Below are 18,035 nucleotides of genomic sequence, written 5' to 3'. Positions count from 1 at the left end.
GCAGAGTTTTTGTTATTTTGTTAATGCAGCAGCAATATTCCTGCTATATTAGCTAGGCAAAATAGTCTGCTATATATTAAATGTAGCCATTCTATACCACATCGCCAACAACTTTCCATAATGTATCTGTAAACTTGTCTAAAATGATAAGAACATAACATACAAATGGCCATTCTGGAACAGACCAAATGTCCCTCTAGCCCAATAGCCTGTCTTCCCTCATTGGCCAGTGCCAGATGCTTCAGAAGGAATAAACAGAATAGGGCAATTTATCAAGTGATCCGTCCCCTATCATCCAGTCCCAGCTTCTGGCAGTCAAACGTTTTGGGCACCCAGAGCATGGTGTTGTGTTCCTGACCATCTTGGCTAATAGCCATTAATGGACTTATCCTCCATGAATTTATCTAACACTTTTTTAGACCCCAGTTATATTTTTGGCTTTCACAGTAACCAATCGGTTCTACAGGATGACTGTGCATTGTGTGAAGTATTTTCTTTTGTTTGTTTTAAACCTGCTACCTATTAAATTAATTAAGTAACCCCTAGTTCTTGTGTTATGTGAAGGGGCTAATAACATTTACCTATTGACATTTTCAACACCATTAATTATTTTATTGACTTATATTATATCCCCCCATAGTCATCTCTTTTCTAAGCTGAACAGTCCTACTCTTTAATCTCTCCTTATATGGAAGCTCTTCCATACTCCTAACTGTACCTTTTAGCCAATGACTGCCTATTTTGCTTAAGAGCATTTGGTGAGGGACCTTGTAAAAGGCTTTCTGAAAGTCCAAGTACACTTTACCCCAGGGGTGGGCAAACTACAGCCCACGGGCCGCATCCAGCCCATCAGACCTTTTAATCCAGCCCTCAAGCTCCTGCTGGGGAGTGGGATTGGGGGCTTGCCCCGCTCCATTCGTGCCATGGCTCCGCATGGCTTCTGGAAGCAGCAGCATGTCTCCCCTCCCTCCCCCCCCCCGGCTCCTATGCATAGGGGCAGCCAGGGGGCTCCGCATGCTGCCGCCGCCCCAAGCACTGGACCTACAACTCCCATTGGCCGGAACCACAGACAATGGGAGCTGCAGGGGCGGCGCCTGTGGATAGGGCAGCGTGCAGTGCCGCCTGGCCAGCACCACACCTCCGCATAGGAGCCGGAGGGGGGACATGCTGCTACTTCCAGGAGCGGTGCCTGCAGATGGAGCAGCGCGCAGAGCCGCATGGCCACACCTCCACGTAGGAGCCAGAGAGGGGACATGCCGCTGCTTCCAGGAGCTGCTTGAGGTAAGCACTGCCTGGAGCCTGCACACCTGACCTCCTCCCATGCCCCAACCTCCTGCCCCAACCCTGAGCCCCCTCCCACCCTTTGAACCCCTCAGTCCCAGCCCGAAGCACCCGCCTGCACCCCAAACCCCTCATCCCCAGCCCAGAGCCCACACCCCCAGCCAGAGCCCTCACCCCCTGCTGCACCAACCCCCTGTCCCAGCCCAGAGCCCCCCACACCCTGAGCCCCTCCTTTATGGCCCCACCCTGGAACCTGCACCCCCATCCCAGAGCCCGTACCCCCTCCCACACCCCAACCCCCTGCCTCAGCCCGGAGCACCCTCCCATACTCTGAATCCCTCTGCTCCACCCCCAGCCCATAGCCCCCTCCTGCACCCCAAACCCCTCAAACCTGGCCCCACTACAGAGCCCGCACCTCCAGCCAGAGCCCTCACCCCCTTCCACATCGCAACCTCTTGCCCCAGCCCCCTCCTGAACCCTGAACTCCTAATTTCTGGCCCCAGCCAGAGCCCGCACCTCCTCATGCAACCCAGCCTCCAATTTTGTGAGCATTTATGGCTTGCCATACAATTTCCATATCCAGATGTGGCCCTCAGGCCAAAAAAGTTTGCCCATCCCTGCTGGATCCCCCTGTCCATATATTTGTTGACACCCCCCCCCAAAAAAAGATTTCTAATAGATTGGTGAGGCATGATTTCCCTTTGCAAAATCCATGTTAACTCTTCCACAACATACCATGTTCATTTATGTTTAATATTTCTGTTCTTTACTATAGTTTCAACCAATGTGCCTGGTGTTGAAGTTAGGCCTACCCTTACCAGCCTCTAGTTGCCAGGATCACCTCTGGATTACTATTTTTTTTTAATAGGTGTTACATTATCTATCTGCTAGTCATCTGGACCAGATGGTATTCAACCAAGAGTTCTGAAGGAACTAAAATATGAAATTGCAGAACTACTAACTGTAGTATGTAACCTATCATTTAAATCAGCTTCTGTACCAGATGACAGGTTATATACCACAGTTAGTAGTTCTGCAATTTCATATTTCAGTTCCTTCAGAACGCTTGGGTGAATACCATCTGCTCCTGGTGACTTATTACAGTTTACTTTATCAATTTCTTCCAAAATCTCCTCTAGGGACACCTCAACCTTGGACAGTTTATCAGATTTGTCACCTAAAAAGAATGGCTCCTTCACATCATCTCCAGTGAACACAGATACACAAAATTCATTTAGCTTCCCCACAATGGCTTTCTTCCTGGAGTGATCCTGTAGCATCTTGATCATCCAGTGGTCCCCACTGATTGTTTGGCAGGCTTCCTGCTTCTGATACACTTAAAAATTGTTGTTAAGTTTTTGTGTCTTTTGCTAGTTGTTCTTCAACATTGTTTTCTGGACTGTGTAATTATACTTTTACATTTGACTAGCCAAAGTTTATGTTTCTTTCTGTTTTCCTCAATTGGATTTGACTTGCAATTTTTAAAAGAGTTTTTTTTTCTCTAACTGCCTTTTTTACTCTGTTGTTTAGACATGGTGGCATTTTTGGTCCTCTTGCTGTTTTTTAAGTATACATATAGTTTGAACTTCTAGTAGGGTGGGGGGTTTTTAAGTTTCCATGCAGCTTGCGGACATTTCACTCATATGACTATTCCTTTTAATTTCAGTTTAACTAACTTTCTCATTTTGTGTAGTTCCCCTTCTTGAAATTAAATGCTACTACTATGGTGGTTTTCTGTGGTATTTTCTCCTTTAAAAGGATGTTACATTTAATTACATTATGGTCACTATTACAGAGTGGTTCAGCTATATTCAACTCTTGGACCAGATCCTGTGTGACAGTTAGGACTAAATCAAGACTTGCCTCTCCCCTTGTGGGTTCCAGGACTAGCTGCTCCAAGAACCAGTCATTAGTGGTGTCTATAAATTTTGTCTCTGCATCCCGTCCTGAAGTGACATATTCCCAGTCAATATGGGGATAGTTGAAATCCACCTTATTGTTGGATTTTCTGTTTTTGTAGCCTCTCTAATCTCCCTGAGCATTTCAAAACCACCATCATCATCCTAGTCAAGTGGTTAGTAGTATACTCTTACTATTCAAGTAGGTCATTTCAATCCATAGAGATTCTATGGTACAGTTTGATTCATTTAAGATTTTTACTATATTTGACTCTGCTTACTTTCACATATAGTGCCACTCCCTACTCTGTCATTCCTATATATATTGTACCCTGCTACTACCATGTCCCATTGATTATCCTCATTTCACCTAGTTTCTGGGATGCCTACTATATCAATACCATCATTTCATACCAGACATCCAAGTTCACCCATCTTAATATTTAGACTTTTTGCATTTATATACAAACACTTATACAATGTCTCAATATTTAGTTGGCTGCCTTCATGTGATGTAACCGAATGGAACCTACTGACCGCTATACTTACCTACATGCCTCCAACTTCCATCCAGGACACACCACACGATCTGGATTAGTATTTCATGAAATATTGGCTGCCAACTACTTTATACAATAAGGCTCAGATTAAGCAAAGCACTTAAACATGCACCCAAGTTTGTTCCAATTCAGCGAAACACTTAAGCATATGCTTAACTTTAATAGGATTTAAGTAAGTGTTTAAGTGCTTTCCTGCTTCAAGGCCTAAAAACAGGTGTAAACTTTGGTAATGGATTGATATAATGGTTCATTAGAGAGCTCAAATATTTGAGGGTTTTTTTTAACTCAAAGTACTGTCTTCTTACATTTTTATTATTGTACTGAAATTTAATTCAGCTTCTCTGAGTATGGAGTTAAATGGGATCTTTGGCCAAAACCAGGCCCTGAAACAGAGCAATATATTCTCTGCCGCCCTTCCCGCATGACCAATTATCAGGCTTCAAACTGCTTCTAAGAGGAGTCAGCAACAAGAAAGACAGCTTCATGAATGACTGATTAACATGGAAAAGATCATTTTGTGAAGATTATATTGTATTCCTAACAAGATCAAAATCTGCACTAAATTACTGTTATGGTAATTATCCTTGGCAGAATTTGTCTTAGTGTTAGAAAGTAATAATAAAGAACCTGAAGAGGTAGAGTAATTACACTTAACTGCTGTAATTAATAAGTTAATTTTGGGGCAAAAAATTATTCATATCAGAAGAATTATATAACTACTGGCATTTAAATTCCTTCACTGATCCTTTTATACATTTTTAAAACCAATTGTTATAAAATCTTTATTTCAGTGAGAAATCATCACACAGTCCAGTTCATTTCAGTGCCATAGGAACAGTCTATTTACAAGAGACACTGAGGATATATAGTATAGACCAAAACACATTTAATAAAGAAAGCAAAACGGTCAACATTTGCAGATGCAGCTTTTGTGACCTGGTGAGATTTTTTCCCCCCAGTGTTTGCTATTTTGTGATATTTCATTGTAAACGAAAAGGAGTTTTGTCAGCAAACAACAGTCTTGTATGTAGGTGCATGATGAAACAGAAATTACATTGTGATTTCTTCTTTCATTTTACTCAAAGATATCCCACAATGTACTTGATGACATTGTATGCCCAGTGGGTTTCATTAATTGCAATAAGATTGATGTGTTCAGTGATGTCCTACAATGATGTTTGAGTGATCTTCAGCAGAAAATGCCAAGACAATTTCAGAGATTTTTTTTAAAGTTTAGTTGAAACTTACTTCTGAGCTGAACCCAAGGAGCAATTTGGCTAGTGGGACCATTCAGCACATATTTTATTTTCTGAATTAATTGTGGGGTTTTTTCAAGATCTGTAGCTGATCTGTAATAAACACACTAGTTGGAACAGCTGTATGTCTCTTACCTTATTCTGTTCTCAGTTACAATGATGTAAATCCAGAATAACTCCACTGATTTTAGTATTCTGGACGTACACTGGCATATCAGATCAGAATCTGGCCCATTATCTTTGCTAACACTGTGGATTCAGTGGCAGTAAGCACCTTTTGGGGGGAATTAATTCAGTACCAACTCAGAGTGAAGAGTGCCATCTGCACGGAGTACCACAGTATGCATCAATTTCCAGAGTGGATCTTTGTTTGACCACCCCAATTCTAGGTTGTGTCTAAATGACACAATTGAGCCCTCAGTGTACTTTCTATCTAGGAAGTCATGTAAGTTATCTTCTTTCTGATGGTGATATGCACAAAGAACTTTACTATGCCACATCATTACATTACATTGCAAATAAAAAACATTCAGCCTGTTAGCATCCTGGTTTCGGTGGCTTTTAAAATGTCTCCTCAAAAACTGAATAAGGAAACATTTCTCCCATCTTGTTAGCGCTTCAGAGCAAGGAGTCAGACTTTTGCAGTATATGTGAGCAGGAAGTAAATTAAATAGTAAATTAAGTAACAAATTAATTAAAAAAAAAAGACTGAAGGAAATTACTTCCCAAAGATTCTGCGACAACCTTTGAATGGGAAGGACCTTCTTGATATCTCCAGTATCTCCAGCAAAAAGAAGAGTCTGTCTCACACCAGAATGCAGTATTGCTTGAATAAGTACAATATAAAATTATTAATTTAAATTGCATACTACTGATACATATTAACAGAGTTGCACAAAACCAAATAAAATTAGGCATCCAATTAACAACTGAAGAATTGCCACTATCCAGTGAGTGAGGGTCTGTCGCACCCATCCTCAGTTTATGAAGGCTGTTGAATTTTGAAATGGCATTTGGGTCAAAATTAAAATGCCATTTTAATTAATGTAGTTACACTATAGGCCAAAACTTTTAATGTGTTCATAGTGTTGAACTCATCAACACTGCCTCCTTGTACATTTTAGTGTTTTTAAAATGCTTGACACAAGAGACATGTAATCTAATAAGTATGATATAATGATATTCCACAAAAGAAAGGAAATATTTCAAATTTTCTACTGGATTCCTTTGATATGCTTTCTGTAAAAGGTTTGATAATTATTCATGGTTACTATATTCTCTGGTGTCATTGCAGGCCAAATACAGGATTTTAAAATGTTTTTGTGAGTTAATATGGAGAGAGAGCACATGCAGCTCAGGTTAGAGAAGCTGATAAAGGAAATTATATTATGATTACCAGGATAATTTTATTTAAAGAAACAGTACTATTTACATAACTGGAGTTCAAAGGGTATTAAGTCTTTTTCTCAGCCAAGTGTAGGTACTCCACTCTGCATTGGACTCCATTGTGTTTATACAATCTGCCCTTGTAAAGGGAAGGACATGCTTCAGAGAGGCCAAATTTTCTTTTCTGCTCCTCCTGTCAAGGTGAGTAACCTGCTATGGGCCCTTACCAGTTGCAAATTACTACTCCTTGGTTGTGTTGGGCAACACACTGGAGGGATCAGAGTCAAAACTCTGCCTGCTTTCAACCCCTCTTGATCCACTCACTAGGGTAGGCAAAGGGATGTAGGAGCTACACACTACCTGCTTCCCCCTATACATTCAAACCCAAGGAGGCCATGCAGGGGCATTAAAGCATTCTTACACCTCCTTATATCCCTCCACAGCTGTGCGGACTGAGCCACAAAATTGCTTTTTGTAACCTTCAGTATCATTCAGATTTAAATCCCAGCCATTTAGTATATCCATAGTATACCTGTGAGACTATTACTAAAATCCTGTAGGTCTCCAAATGTCTGGAAAAAAATCACAGTTAGACTTCTTTCTACTGAAATAATTAATGAAATAAAAATCATTTGAAATTTTAAGTCTATATTTACTGATCCCATCATCATAGCAACATAAATCATCGGACTATTTTTTGTACACAAGACAGCATATCTGATGGATGCCCTAGAACTATTAATTTTAAAATTATAGTGGTTTTACAAGAAAGGGGGAAATTTGATAGTTGTGTTGGAGGCATTTCTCCTCTTCAGGTTTCAAAGACTTGATTTTTCCACAGAGTTTCCATTTGCAATAATTCAGTTATGCTAATCATTCTTTCATTCTTAACTTAGGCCATAATAATTTTACGATATAAAAAGTTCAATTTAACATAGGTGTTCTAAATTTATCTTTCCCCCTAAACTTACAAAACCCTCCGGTTTACTAGTTGAAAATGACTGATGTAAAACTGCAAAAGCAACTAAGTCAACAACAAAAAAGAATATTAATTATATGCAAGAATCTAAACTCAGATAAGTGATAATTTCCATTGTAATTACAGGAGTACACAGGCCACTGATTATCAAGAAAAGCTATTAAGAATGTCCTCCAACACCATGGAATCTGGGGATCATGACAAAGCTTTCAGGTCATGCGTGTCATGCAGTGACTCTCCCAATGGCCCACTAGAGGTGCGGTGGGGAAATGGAGGCTGTCGTGTCTATGTTTAAACAAAAATTTAAGGACTAAGAATAACTCAATCTGAGGTAATAGCTAAAACTGAAACACTTTGCATTCCAATTGTAAGATTAATTTTGTTATTCAAGGATCCAAGGAAAAACTAAAAGCAGTTTTTGTTTTAAAAAATATTTTAGAACAGTGTACAATCATTGTATTCACTCTTCTAATGTTTGAACTCTTTTCAATCTATAAGGGCCAATTTTACACCAGCACTCTACTCAGGGGTGAAAGTAACTTAAAGAACTTACCGGTATACCGGAGTCCTGAGCGGGGATGTGGCCTCAACAGTAAGAGGCTTGGCCTCAACCGGAGCTCCAGCGGCACTTTAAAGGGCCCGGGGCTCCCCGCAGTGGCCGGAGCACCGGGCCCTTTAAATCCCCACCTGAGCCTGGCTGCAGGAGCCCTGGGGCTCTGGCAGCGATTTAAAGGGCCAGCGGCTCCAGCCACTGCGGGGAGCCCCAGCCCCTTTAAAGCACCACCGGAGCTCCGGCAGCGGGGCTCGGGCAGTGCTTTAAAGGGCCCGGGGCTCCCCGCAGGGGCTGGAGCTCCAAGTCCTTTAAATCCCTGCCCGAGCCCAGCTGCCGGAGCTCCGGCAGTGATTTAAAGGGCCCGGGGCTCCCCACAGCGGCTGGAGTTCTGGGCCCTTTAAATCATTGTCAGAGAAGCCGGTCCAATCCAGCACAGCGTACTGGCTCTTGCTGGTATGCCGTACCGTACCGGCTTACTTTCACTCTACTTATATCTTATACCAGAAAGGATTTTGGAAACTGTTCTTAGAACAGCCATTTTACAGGGCCATTCTATAGGGCAAGTAACAAATCAAACTATTTTATCTAATAAATATCCATAAACAAACAGTATAGAAATATTAGAGACTTAAAAATGAAATATTTATCAGTTTAATATCAAGGAGACAGGAGTTTCCACTGTCACACCGATCACCCCAAAACTGTCTGGCCAAGTTGCCCAAGTGATGGAACCTACCATACTCTGCAACAACACTAACACCAACGTCAGGTCTGGGCCCTCTCAGAACAGTTCAAGTCTGCTCCAGCTTCTTTTTCCTCATCTGAGGCCTGATTTTGCTGCCATTGAAGTCAATGGAAAAGTTCCCATTGATTTCAACCCTGCCAGATCTGATCCCTGTTCCTCTCAGAACCTTACTTCTCCTCTTTGGTAACCCAAGTCCCATCTCACTTCTGTCAGGATGATTCCCATCTGGCTTCTCCCAAGCAGCACTAGGGCCTAGTCACATTCATCTTAATGGAGTTCCACACTGACCTGCCTTTCTTGTAGACATCTTAGTGTAGCATAGATCCACATACGACATCTTAAATTTCCATCTTATATTATCTCTCTTCCAAAATGATAGGCAAGAAAAGGAAACACCAATCTGTTTTACAGAGTTGTTACGTTCCCCTCTGGTGTTGTCTGGACCAGCGATCTGCTAGGCCACTCCAATCCTTGACTCTGGGAGCCAGCCTTACCATGCTCTGTGAGAACCCCCACTCCTGGGCTGTTCACACACAGCTCTGGCATGTAAGCTGCTCCCAGCTACTTGCAAGCGAAAGACACTAGCCAATATCTCTGGTCCCAGACACTACCCTGGGAACCTCCACCTTGCAGTGTTCAGTTATGCCCCCTGGATGCTGCAAGCTTATATAAGTTCATCAATTTAACAAAGAAATTGATATGTACCAGGCTTGCTCTCCCAAGGGGAGTCTCTGACACACTTCAAACCAAATGCACTGGTTCAGGTAGAATAAAAAAACCAGTTTTATTAACTATAAAGGTAGATTGAAGTGATTATAAGTCAAAGCATAACAAGTCAGATTTGGTCAAATGAAATAAAAGCAAAACACATTCTAAGCTGATCTTAACACTTTCAATGTGCTTACAAACTTAGATGCTTCTCACCACAGGCTGGCTCTTCAGCCAGGCTCTCCCCTTTGATCAGCGGTTCAGTTGCTTGGTGGTGGTGGTGTCCATAGTTGTAGGTGGAAGAGAGAGAGCATGGCAAAATGTCTCTCCCTTTTACCATGTCCTTTCTTTCCTCTTGACTTTGCCCTCCCCCCCTTCAGAGTCAGGTGAGCATTACCTCATCGCAGTCCCAAACTGCCCAAAGGAAGGGGGTGACTCCCTGGAGGGTCTAACAGATTCTTTTGTTGCTGCCTGAGCCAGTGTCCATTGTTCCTGTGAGGCTGGGCTGGGTTTGTCCCATCCATGCCCTGACAAGGTGTGAACTGCCTCTCTGTTCTTGGAGAGTTTTTGCATGGGCTTGCTTTAAGCCATGAGGATACATTTTCAGCCTCATAACTATATACATGAAATTATAACCTATACCTTACTATAACATCACTATAACAATCATGCTCAGTGCATTATGAGCCTTCAGAAGACATCCAACATGACAAACTTTGCATTGGATACCACACAATCATTTTATAAAGATGAACATGGGGGTATAGGGTGTTCCCCCAAGGTACAGAGCATCACAAGAGTAATACCCCTTTAATGCTGTCAAGGCTGATTCCCCACTCTGGCACTTTGAGTGCAGAAGGTGGGGGCCCGTAAGGATTCTAAAAATTAATACTGGCCACTCCAGGCAGGAATTAAACTCCCAAGGTTACAGCTTCTCTCTGACCTTGGATGGGTAGATGCTGCCACCACCCAAATGCAAAAAACACCTTTGAACCAGGAAGGCGCACTTGGGAATTCCTCCCTGTGGGGTACTCTCAAGCCCTTTCAGCCCCATCCGGGGAAGAGCTGAGAAAGAAAACAAAGGAAATCAGCTGATGCCACCAGCTAATTAAACACATATGCACAAACCTTTTAGGACACAAAAACCCAATCCTGTTCTTAAAAAAGGTAAATTTTATGAAAAAAACAAAAAGAAAGAAAATATATCTGGAACGTAGGCTACTGCTAGGCTTAAAAAAAAGCAAATATAATAATTAAGCATCAAGAATAATTCTCTTGAGGTCCAGCTTAAAGGTTACAAGCAAAACAAAAGCACCTGGGGTTAGCACAGAGGAGTCCACAAGCCATAAAGAAATAAAAGAGACAAACCTAATCGCGTCTTCCTAGACATTCCCTGATCTGCTTACATATCTGGGGTTTCAGATAAGTAGTTCTGAGGTATGATTTGATGATTTGTCAGACCTGGTTTAAAGCTTCTTACAGCATTGCTGCTCCATCTCCTCTCTCCGGAGAACAACAGACAAACAAAGTGAAAGTTTTTTTCCCCAATTTTAAAAAGTTCTAGCCTTCCCATTGGCTCTTTTGGTCAGGTGCCCACTCCCTTCCTTTTACCTATGGGCTTTTTTTAACCCTTTACAGGTAAATCAAGTAGAGAACAGCTACTAACAGGGATTTTGTAGCTAACTGGCTGGCTGGGTGTCCATAAAAGGGAGCTATCCCACCTCCCCACCCCTTCATTTATCACAAATGCTTTCTACTGGAAGGACCTTATCGTGCATTCCTTGTCAGTTATGGAGTAATTGGAATTACAATAAATCTTTTCCAGCACCTACACTACAAGTGAAATTAAACAAAATAGCTTTACTACAAATGTTTTCATTAGAAATAACAAAACTACCATGTAAACAACAGCAGGCATTTCATCACTTTGCCTGTGCGTATTAGTAAACCATTCCATTCAGTTCTTCTTATTCTCTGTACAAACAATTCTTCTTTTGAGACTATGTGGAAAGAGTCCTAAACCCCTTGCTAGCCTAGCTGAATTTAAATTGAATAGGCATGGCAAACTATTTCAAGATTAACTTTTTGGGGAAGCAATTTTTGTGCTTTTTTGGCCATACTGAAGTCAGTATTTTGTCACCGAAAGCCTTCTCTCTCTGAGTTACATGCAAGTACTCTGTTTAAGTTGTGAAGTCACCACTGACCCTAGACACAAGATTTTTCAGAGTAAAGAATGAAATGTCACTGAGCTACAACACTCGTTAGTTAGTTCATGGAAAGGGGATAATATTAAAAAAAACACTTTTTTCCTCCCTGTAAATGTCTTTTTTTTTTTGGTAGAAGTAATACAAAGTCCTCTTTTATGTTCATTCAGGTCTATTAAACTTATTGCCCTAATTGTTATAATGCTTGCTGCGAGGTCTGTCTAGTCTAAGACTAATTATAGGTTTGATTCTTATTACTGTTATTGGGAATCAACAGATCTCAGAATTAACAGAATATAGAATGCAGAGCAGATGGCAAAAACCTGTGTGAACCTTTGACAGAACTTGCTTATTATCAAGGTAGAGTTTGAGGTGCAGTTTCTACGTACTGTACATATATGGACTCAGCTGGAGGCTGATTTTAACAGGGTCCTGTTGTTGTCTTTCTCTGAGAGCCATCGTTTGTTTTTTGTTTTCCTACTGTCTATTGCCACTGTACAATCTAATCCCCCAATAAGTGGGTGACTCTTTCCATGAACAAATTGGATGCCACCCCATGAACCAGCAGTAGGTGTTTTATGTAAGATACAATTTCCATTGACTTCAACAGGAGTTGGATTGGGGTCAGAGTATAGTGATCACCCTTCCAGTCCAAAAGCTATCATTTTACCTCTCAAGTCACAAGATCCAACTTTCAGATCTGGTGGCCACACTGAATGTGCCATTTCTGAATAACATTGTCAATATAATCGATCTAATGTTTTCAATATATTACTTGTTTTCTCATTAAAAACAAGAATTAATAGTTAATGCATTTGATGGTACAAATAAAGCAGCTGTTATATGATACATAAAGTAGGTTATTACTTATATAATAAAAGGTAAGAAATAATAAAGGGTTCTCTACAGGTGCTAATTTTATTGCTTGAATTAAATTAATAAGACTCTCCATAAAACAGCAGGAGATCCTTAGATTACATGAGTAATCAGCACGAAAATTTATTGTGGTTTCACAAAGCATGAAATGTTTGTGTAATGTATGCAAAAGTGGTACTTTATTCTCTGCAGTGAACAATTCTGAGTCCTTATAATAGAAAAATATTTAATAGTTTGAAAACTCTTGAGGCATAGTTTTTAAAAGTTGTGTGAGTGTGATTAATTTGATTCAATACAAACTAACGTTGAAAGAAGGGCCAACTTATTTAAATGTACAGGAGGAGCCCATTCATTAAAATAATTATATAAGGTTAAACAAAGGATATGAAAACAATTAGAAAACCAAGTTGTACTCTGGGGAATTAAAATTTAGTAGTAGCAGCATTTACAAACTGAGTTTTTTAAAGATACAGTAATTTGTAACCAAAATTTTTCTTCATCGCCTGATATCCCCAAAGCAGCATCCATGCAAGCAGCACATTTAATATTTGAATATAAAATATATTAAATTATATCTTCCATTTCATATACATGTAGCCATGCTAATTCCTATGAGATTGTTTCCCTTTAAGTTAAAATGTGATTAGATAGAGCAGTTTTGATGGCATATTTGGTGTGGATAGTTATTCGTGGACTTTTATCCTACACACTTTTCTTAGCCCTGGTCTACACTACGAGTATAGGTTGAATTTAGCAGCATTAGATCGATTTAACCCTGCACCCGTCCACACAACGAAGCCACTTTTGTCGACTTAAAGGGCTCTTAAAATCGATTTCTGTACTCCTCCCCGACGAGGGGATTAGTGCCGAAATCGACATCACCAGGTCGAATTTGGGGTAGTGTGGACGCAATTCGACGGTATTGGCCTCCGGGAGCGATCCCAGAGTGCTCCATTGTGACCGCCCTGGACAGCACTCTCAACTCAGATGCACTGGCCAGGTAGACAGGAAAAGCCCCACGAACTTTTGAATTTCATTTCCTGTTTGGCCAGCGTGGCAAGCTGATCAGCACAGGTGACTGTGCAGAGCTCATCAGCAGAAGTGACCATGGAGTCCCAGAATCACAAAAGAGCTCCAGCATGGACCAAATGGGAGGTACTGGATCTGATTACTGTATGGGGAGATGAATCCGTGCTATCAGAACTCCGTTCCAAAAGACGAAATGCCAAAATATTTGAAAAAATCTCCAAGGCCATGAAGGACAGAGGCTATAACAGGGACCCACAGCAGTGCCACGTGAAACTTAAGGAGCTCAGGCAAGCCTACCAAAAAACCAGAGGCAAACGGCCGCTCCGGATCAGACCCCCAGACATGCCGCTTCTATGATGAGCTGCATGCAATTTTAGGGGGTGCCCCCACCACTGCCCGACCCCTGTTCATGGACTCCTGCAAGGGGGGAGTCTCACGCAACAGGGATGAGGATTTTGGGGATGAGGAAGATGAGGAGGAGGAGAAGGAGGAGGGTAGCGCACAGCAGACAAGCGGAGAAACGGTTCTCCTCGACAGCCAGGAACTGTTTATCACCATGGAGAGAATACCCTCCCAAGGCGGGCTCCCAGACATTGAAGGCGGAGAAGGCACCTCTGGTGAGTGTACCTTTGTAAATACAATACATGGTTTAAAAGCAAGCGTGTTTAATGATTAATTTGCCCTGAAGACTTGGGATGCATTCACGGCCAGTACAGCTATTGGAATGCATTCAAGCAACATCCGTTCTTTATCTCTCTGGGTTATCCTCAGGAGAGTGATATCATTCATGGTCACCTGGTTGAAATAGGGGAATTTGATTAAGGGGACATTCATTCCCACATGTAATGAAGGTTAAAGAAGCCAAAAGACTGTGGCTTACCATGGCTGCCTGCAAGCCGAATTCTGTTGCCCGCCAGCCCTGCGTGTGTGATCTCTCACACCAAATCGGCAGGCCCTCAATATAAGAGGCAAAATGCGACCTTGTACCGAAAGTACATATGCTATGTAATGTAACAGCTTGGTTCACCGTGAAAGAGCCTACCCATTGTTCTCTAAAATGTGTCTTTTTAACTACTACTCTCCTTTTTTTTCCCCTCCCGCAGCTGCAAATGTTTCAACGCTCCCCCTATCATCTCGGTCCCAGAGGCTAGCGTAGATAAGGCAGCGAAAAAAATGCACTCACAATTAAATGTTCTCTGAGCTCATGCAGTCCTCCTACACTGAAAGAGCTCAGCAAAATGCATGGAGGCAAGCAATGTCAAAGTCCAGGAAAGCACAAAATGAACGCGAGGACAGGAGGGTCGCATGAGAGGACAGGTGACGGGAGCAAGAGGAGAGATGGCGGCAGCGTGATGAGAGGAGGCAGGATGCAATGCTGAGGCTACTGGAGGATCAAACTGATATGCTCTGGCGTATGGTTGAGCTGCAGGAAAGGCAGCAGGAGCACAGACTGCCGCTGGAGCCCCTGTGTAACCGACCACCCTTCTCCCCAAGTGCCATAGCCTCCTCACCCAGATGCCCAAGAACGTGGGGGGAGGGGCTCCGGGCACCCAACCACTCCACCCCAGAGGACTGCCCAAGCAACAGAAGGCTGGCATTCAATATGTTTTGAAGTGCAGTGTGGCCTTGTCCTTCCCTCCTCCCTTCATCCACCACCCCACCCGGTGCTTCCCTCCTCCTCCACCCCTCCCAGGCTACCTTGGCCGTTATCCCCCTATTTGTGTGATGAATTAATAAAGAATGCATGAATTTGAAACAACAATGACTTTTTTGCCTCTGCAAGCAGTGATCAAAGGAGGGAGAGGAGGGCGATTGGCTTACAGGGAAGTAGAGTGAACCAAGGGGATGGGTTTTCATCAAGGAGAAACAAAAAGAACTTTCACACCTTAGCCTGGCCAGTCATGAAACTGGTTTTTAAAGCTTCTCTGATACGCAGCGCGCCCTGCTGTGCTCTTCTAATCACCCTGGTGTCTGGCTGCGCGTAATCAGCAGCAGATGATTTGCCTCAACCTCCCACCCCGCTATAAAAGTCTCCCCCTTATTCTCACAGATATTGTGGAGCACACAGCAAGAGAATATTGGTTTCACTGAGGTCTAACCGAGTCAGTAAACTGTGCCAGCACGCTTTTAAATGTCCAAACGCACATTCTACTACCATTCTGCACTTGCTCAGCCTATAATTGAACAGCTCCTGACTACTGTCCAGGGTGCCTGTGTATGGCTTCATGAGCCATGGCATTAAGGGGTAGGCTGGGTCCCCAAGGATAACTATAGGCATTTCAACATCCCCAATGGTTATTTTCTGGTCTGGAAAGTAAGTCCCTTGCTGCAGCTATTCAGACAGACCAGAGTTCCTGAAGATGCGAGTGTCATGTACCTTTCCCAGCCATCCCACATTGACGTTGGTGAAATGTCCCTTGTGATCCACCAGTGCTTGCAGCACCATTGAAAAGTACCCCTTTCGGTTTATGTACTGGCTGCCTTGGTGGTCCGGTCCCAAGATAGGGATATGCGTTCCGTCTATTGCCCCACCACAGTTAGGGAATCCCATTGCAGCAAAGCCATCCACTATGACTGCACATTTCCCAGAGTCACTACCCTTGATAGCAGCAGCTCAGTGATTGCGTTGGCTACTTGGATCACAGCAGCTCGCATAGAAGATTTGCCCACTCCAAATTGATTCCCGACTGACCGGTAGCTGTCTGGCGTTGCAAGCTTCCAGAGGGCTATCGCCACTCGCTTGTGAACTGTGAAGGCTGCTCTCATCTTGGTATTCTTGCGCTTCAGGGCAGGGGAAAGCAAGTCACAAAGTTCCATGAAAGTGCCCTTACGCATGTGAAAGTTTTGCAGCCACTGGGAATCATCCCAGACCTGCAACACTATGCAGTCCCACCAGTCTGTGCTTGTTTCCCAGGCCCAGAATTGGCGTTTCACGGCAAGAGCCTGCCCCATTGCCACCAGGATGTCCACATTGCTGGGGCCCATACTTTGAGAGAAGTCTGTGTCCATGTCCTCATCACTCTCGTCACCGCGCTGCCGTCGCCTCCTCGCCTGCTTTTGCAGGTTCTGGTTCTGAACATACTGCAGGATAATGTGCGAGGTGTTTACAATGCTCATAACCGCCGCGGTGATCTGAGTGGGCTCCATGCTTGCCATGGTATGGCATCTGCAGGAGACCAGAGTTGCAGCAGAAGCGGTGGCTGACAACGGATGCCACGAGAATAGATATTTATAGAGAGATGCCATGAGAATAGATATTTATAGAGAACAACGAGAGGACCTGCGAGGTGGATTCATGAGAGCAGGAGAGCAGAGTTGCAGCGGAAGCGGGAGCCTATGACAGCCCACATGGAGAAATTCGCTATCATAAGAGCAGCAGAGCAGAGTGGCAGCACAAACAGTGGTTGGAAGACCAGTTTTGCAGACCTATTGCATCGTCTGCTGCCAGCAGCACCAGGACACAACAGCGGCAGTGTCCGTTAGCTGAGCTGAGCAGGCTGCACGCTTACCATGGTATGGCGAGACAAGAGCAGGAGAGCAGAGTTGCAGCGGAAGCGGTGGATGATGACGGTCATATAGAGGACCTGCGAGGTGGATTCATGGCACCAGGAGAGCAGAGTTGCAGCAAAAGCGGTCGTTCGATGATGACGGTTAGCAGTCCTACTGCACCGTCTGCTGAAAGCAGTATGGCATCCACACAGAAAAAAAGGCGCGAAACGATTGTCTACCATTGCTTTCATGGAGGGTGGGGCGACTGACGACATGTACCCAAAACCACCCGCGACAATGTTTTTGCCCCATCAGGCATTGGGAGCTTAACCCAGAATTCCAACGGGCGGCGGAGACTGCGGGAACTGTGGGATAGCAACCCACAGTACAACGCTCCGAAAGTCGATGCTAGCCATGGTACTGTGGATGCACTCCACTGACTTAATGCGCTTAGTGGGGACACACACAATTGACTGTATAAAATTGCTTCCTAAAAAATCAACTTCTATAAATTCGACCTAATTTCGTAGTGTAGATATACCCTTAGTTACCAATTGAATATATTGCCTTTTTATTTGTAACATCTGTTTGTTTTATTTATTATACTGAGTCAGGAACCAAGTGTATTGGGGATATGGGAGACTTTATAAATATAAGGCCCGTGTAGAAATCAGTCACATTTCAGTTTAGGCCCCAATCCTGCAAATGATAAAATAAGTTGTGTGTGTGAATAGTCACACTGGAGCCAACAGGAGTACTCATATGAGCAAAGTTATGCACCTGCTTAGGGGCCTGCAGGATTGGAGCCTCAGCTGGGTACTGTGATGGGATGTTCAGGCTAGTAGTTCTGTATGGTAAGAATTTACTATATCACAAAGTAGAGTTGCTCAGTGTCCGGTTTTCGACCAGAACGCCCAGTCAAAAAGGGACCCTGGCGGCTTCGGTCAGCACCACTGACCGGGCCGTTAAAAGTTCAGTCAGCAGCACAGCAAGGTTAAGACAGGCTCCATGCCTGCCGCGACTCCCAAAAGCAGAGCAGCATGTCCCTCCTCCAGCTCCTACACATAGGGA

Source organism: Emys orbicularis, chromosome 5 (genome assembly GCF_028017835.1).
Source record: "Emys orbicularis isolate rEmyOrb1 chromosome 5, rEmyOrb1.hap1, whole genome shotgun sequence".
NCBI lineage: Eukaryota > Metazoa > Chordata > Testudines > Emydidae > Emys > Emys orbicularis.
The sequence above is the reverse complement of the archived record's forward strand: the minus strand, read 5'-3'. Positions refer to the sequence as shown.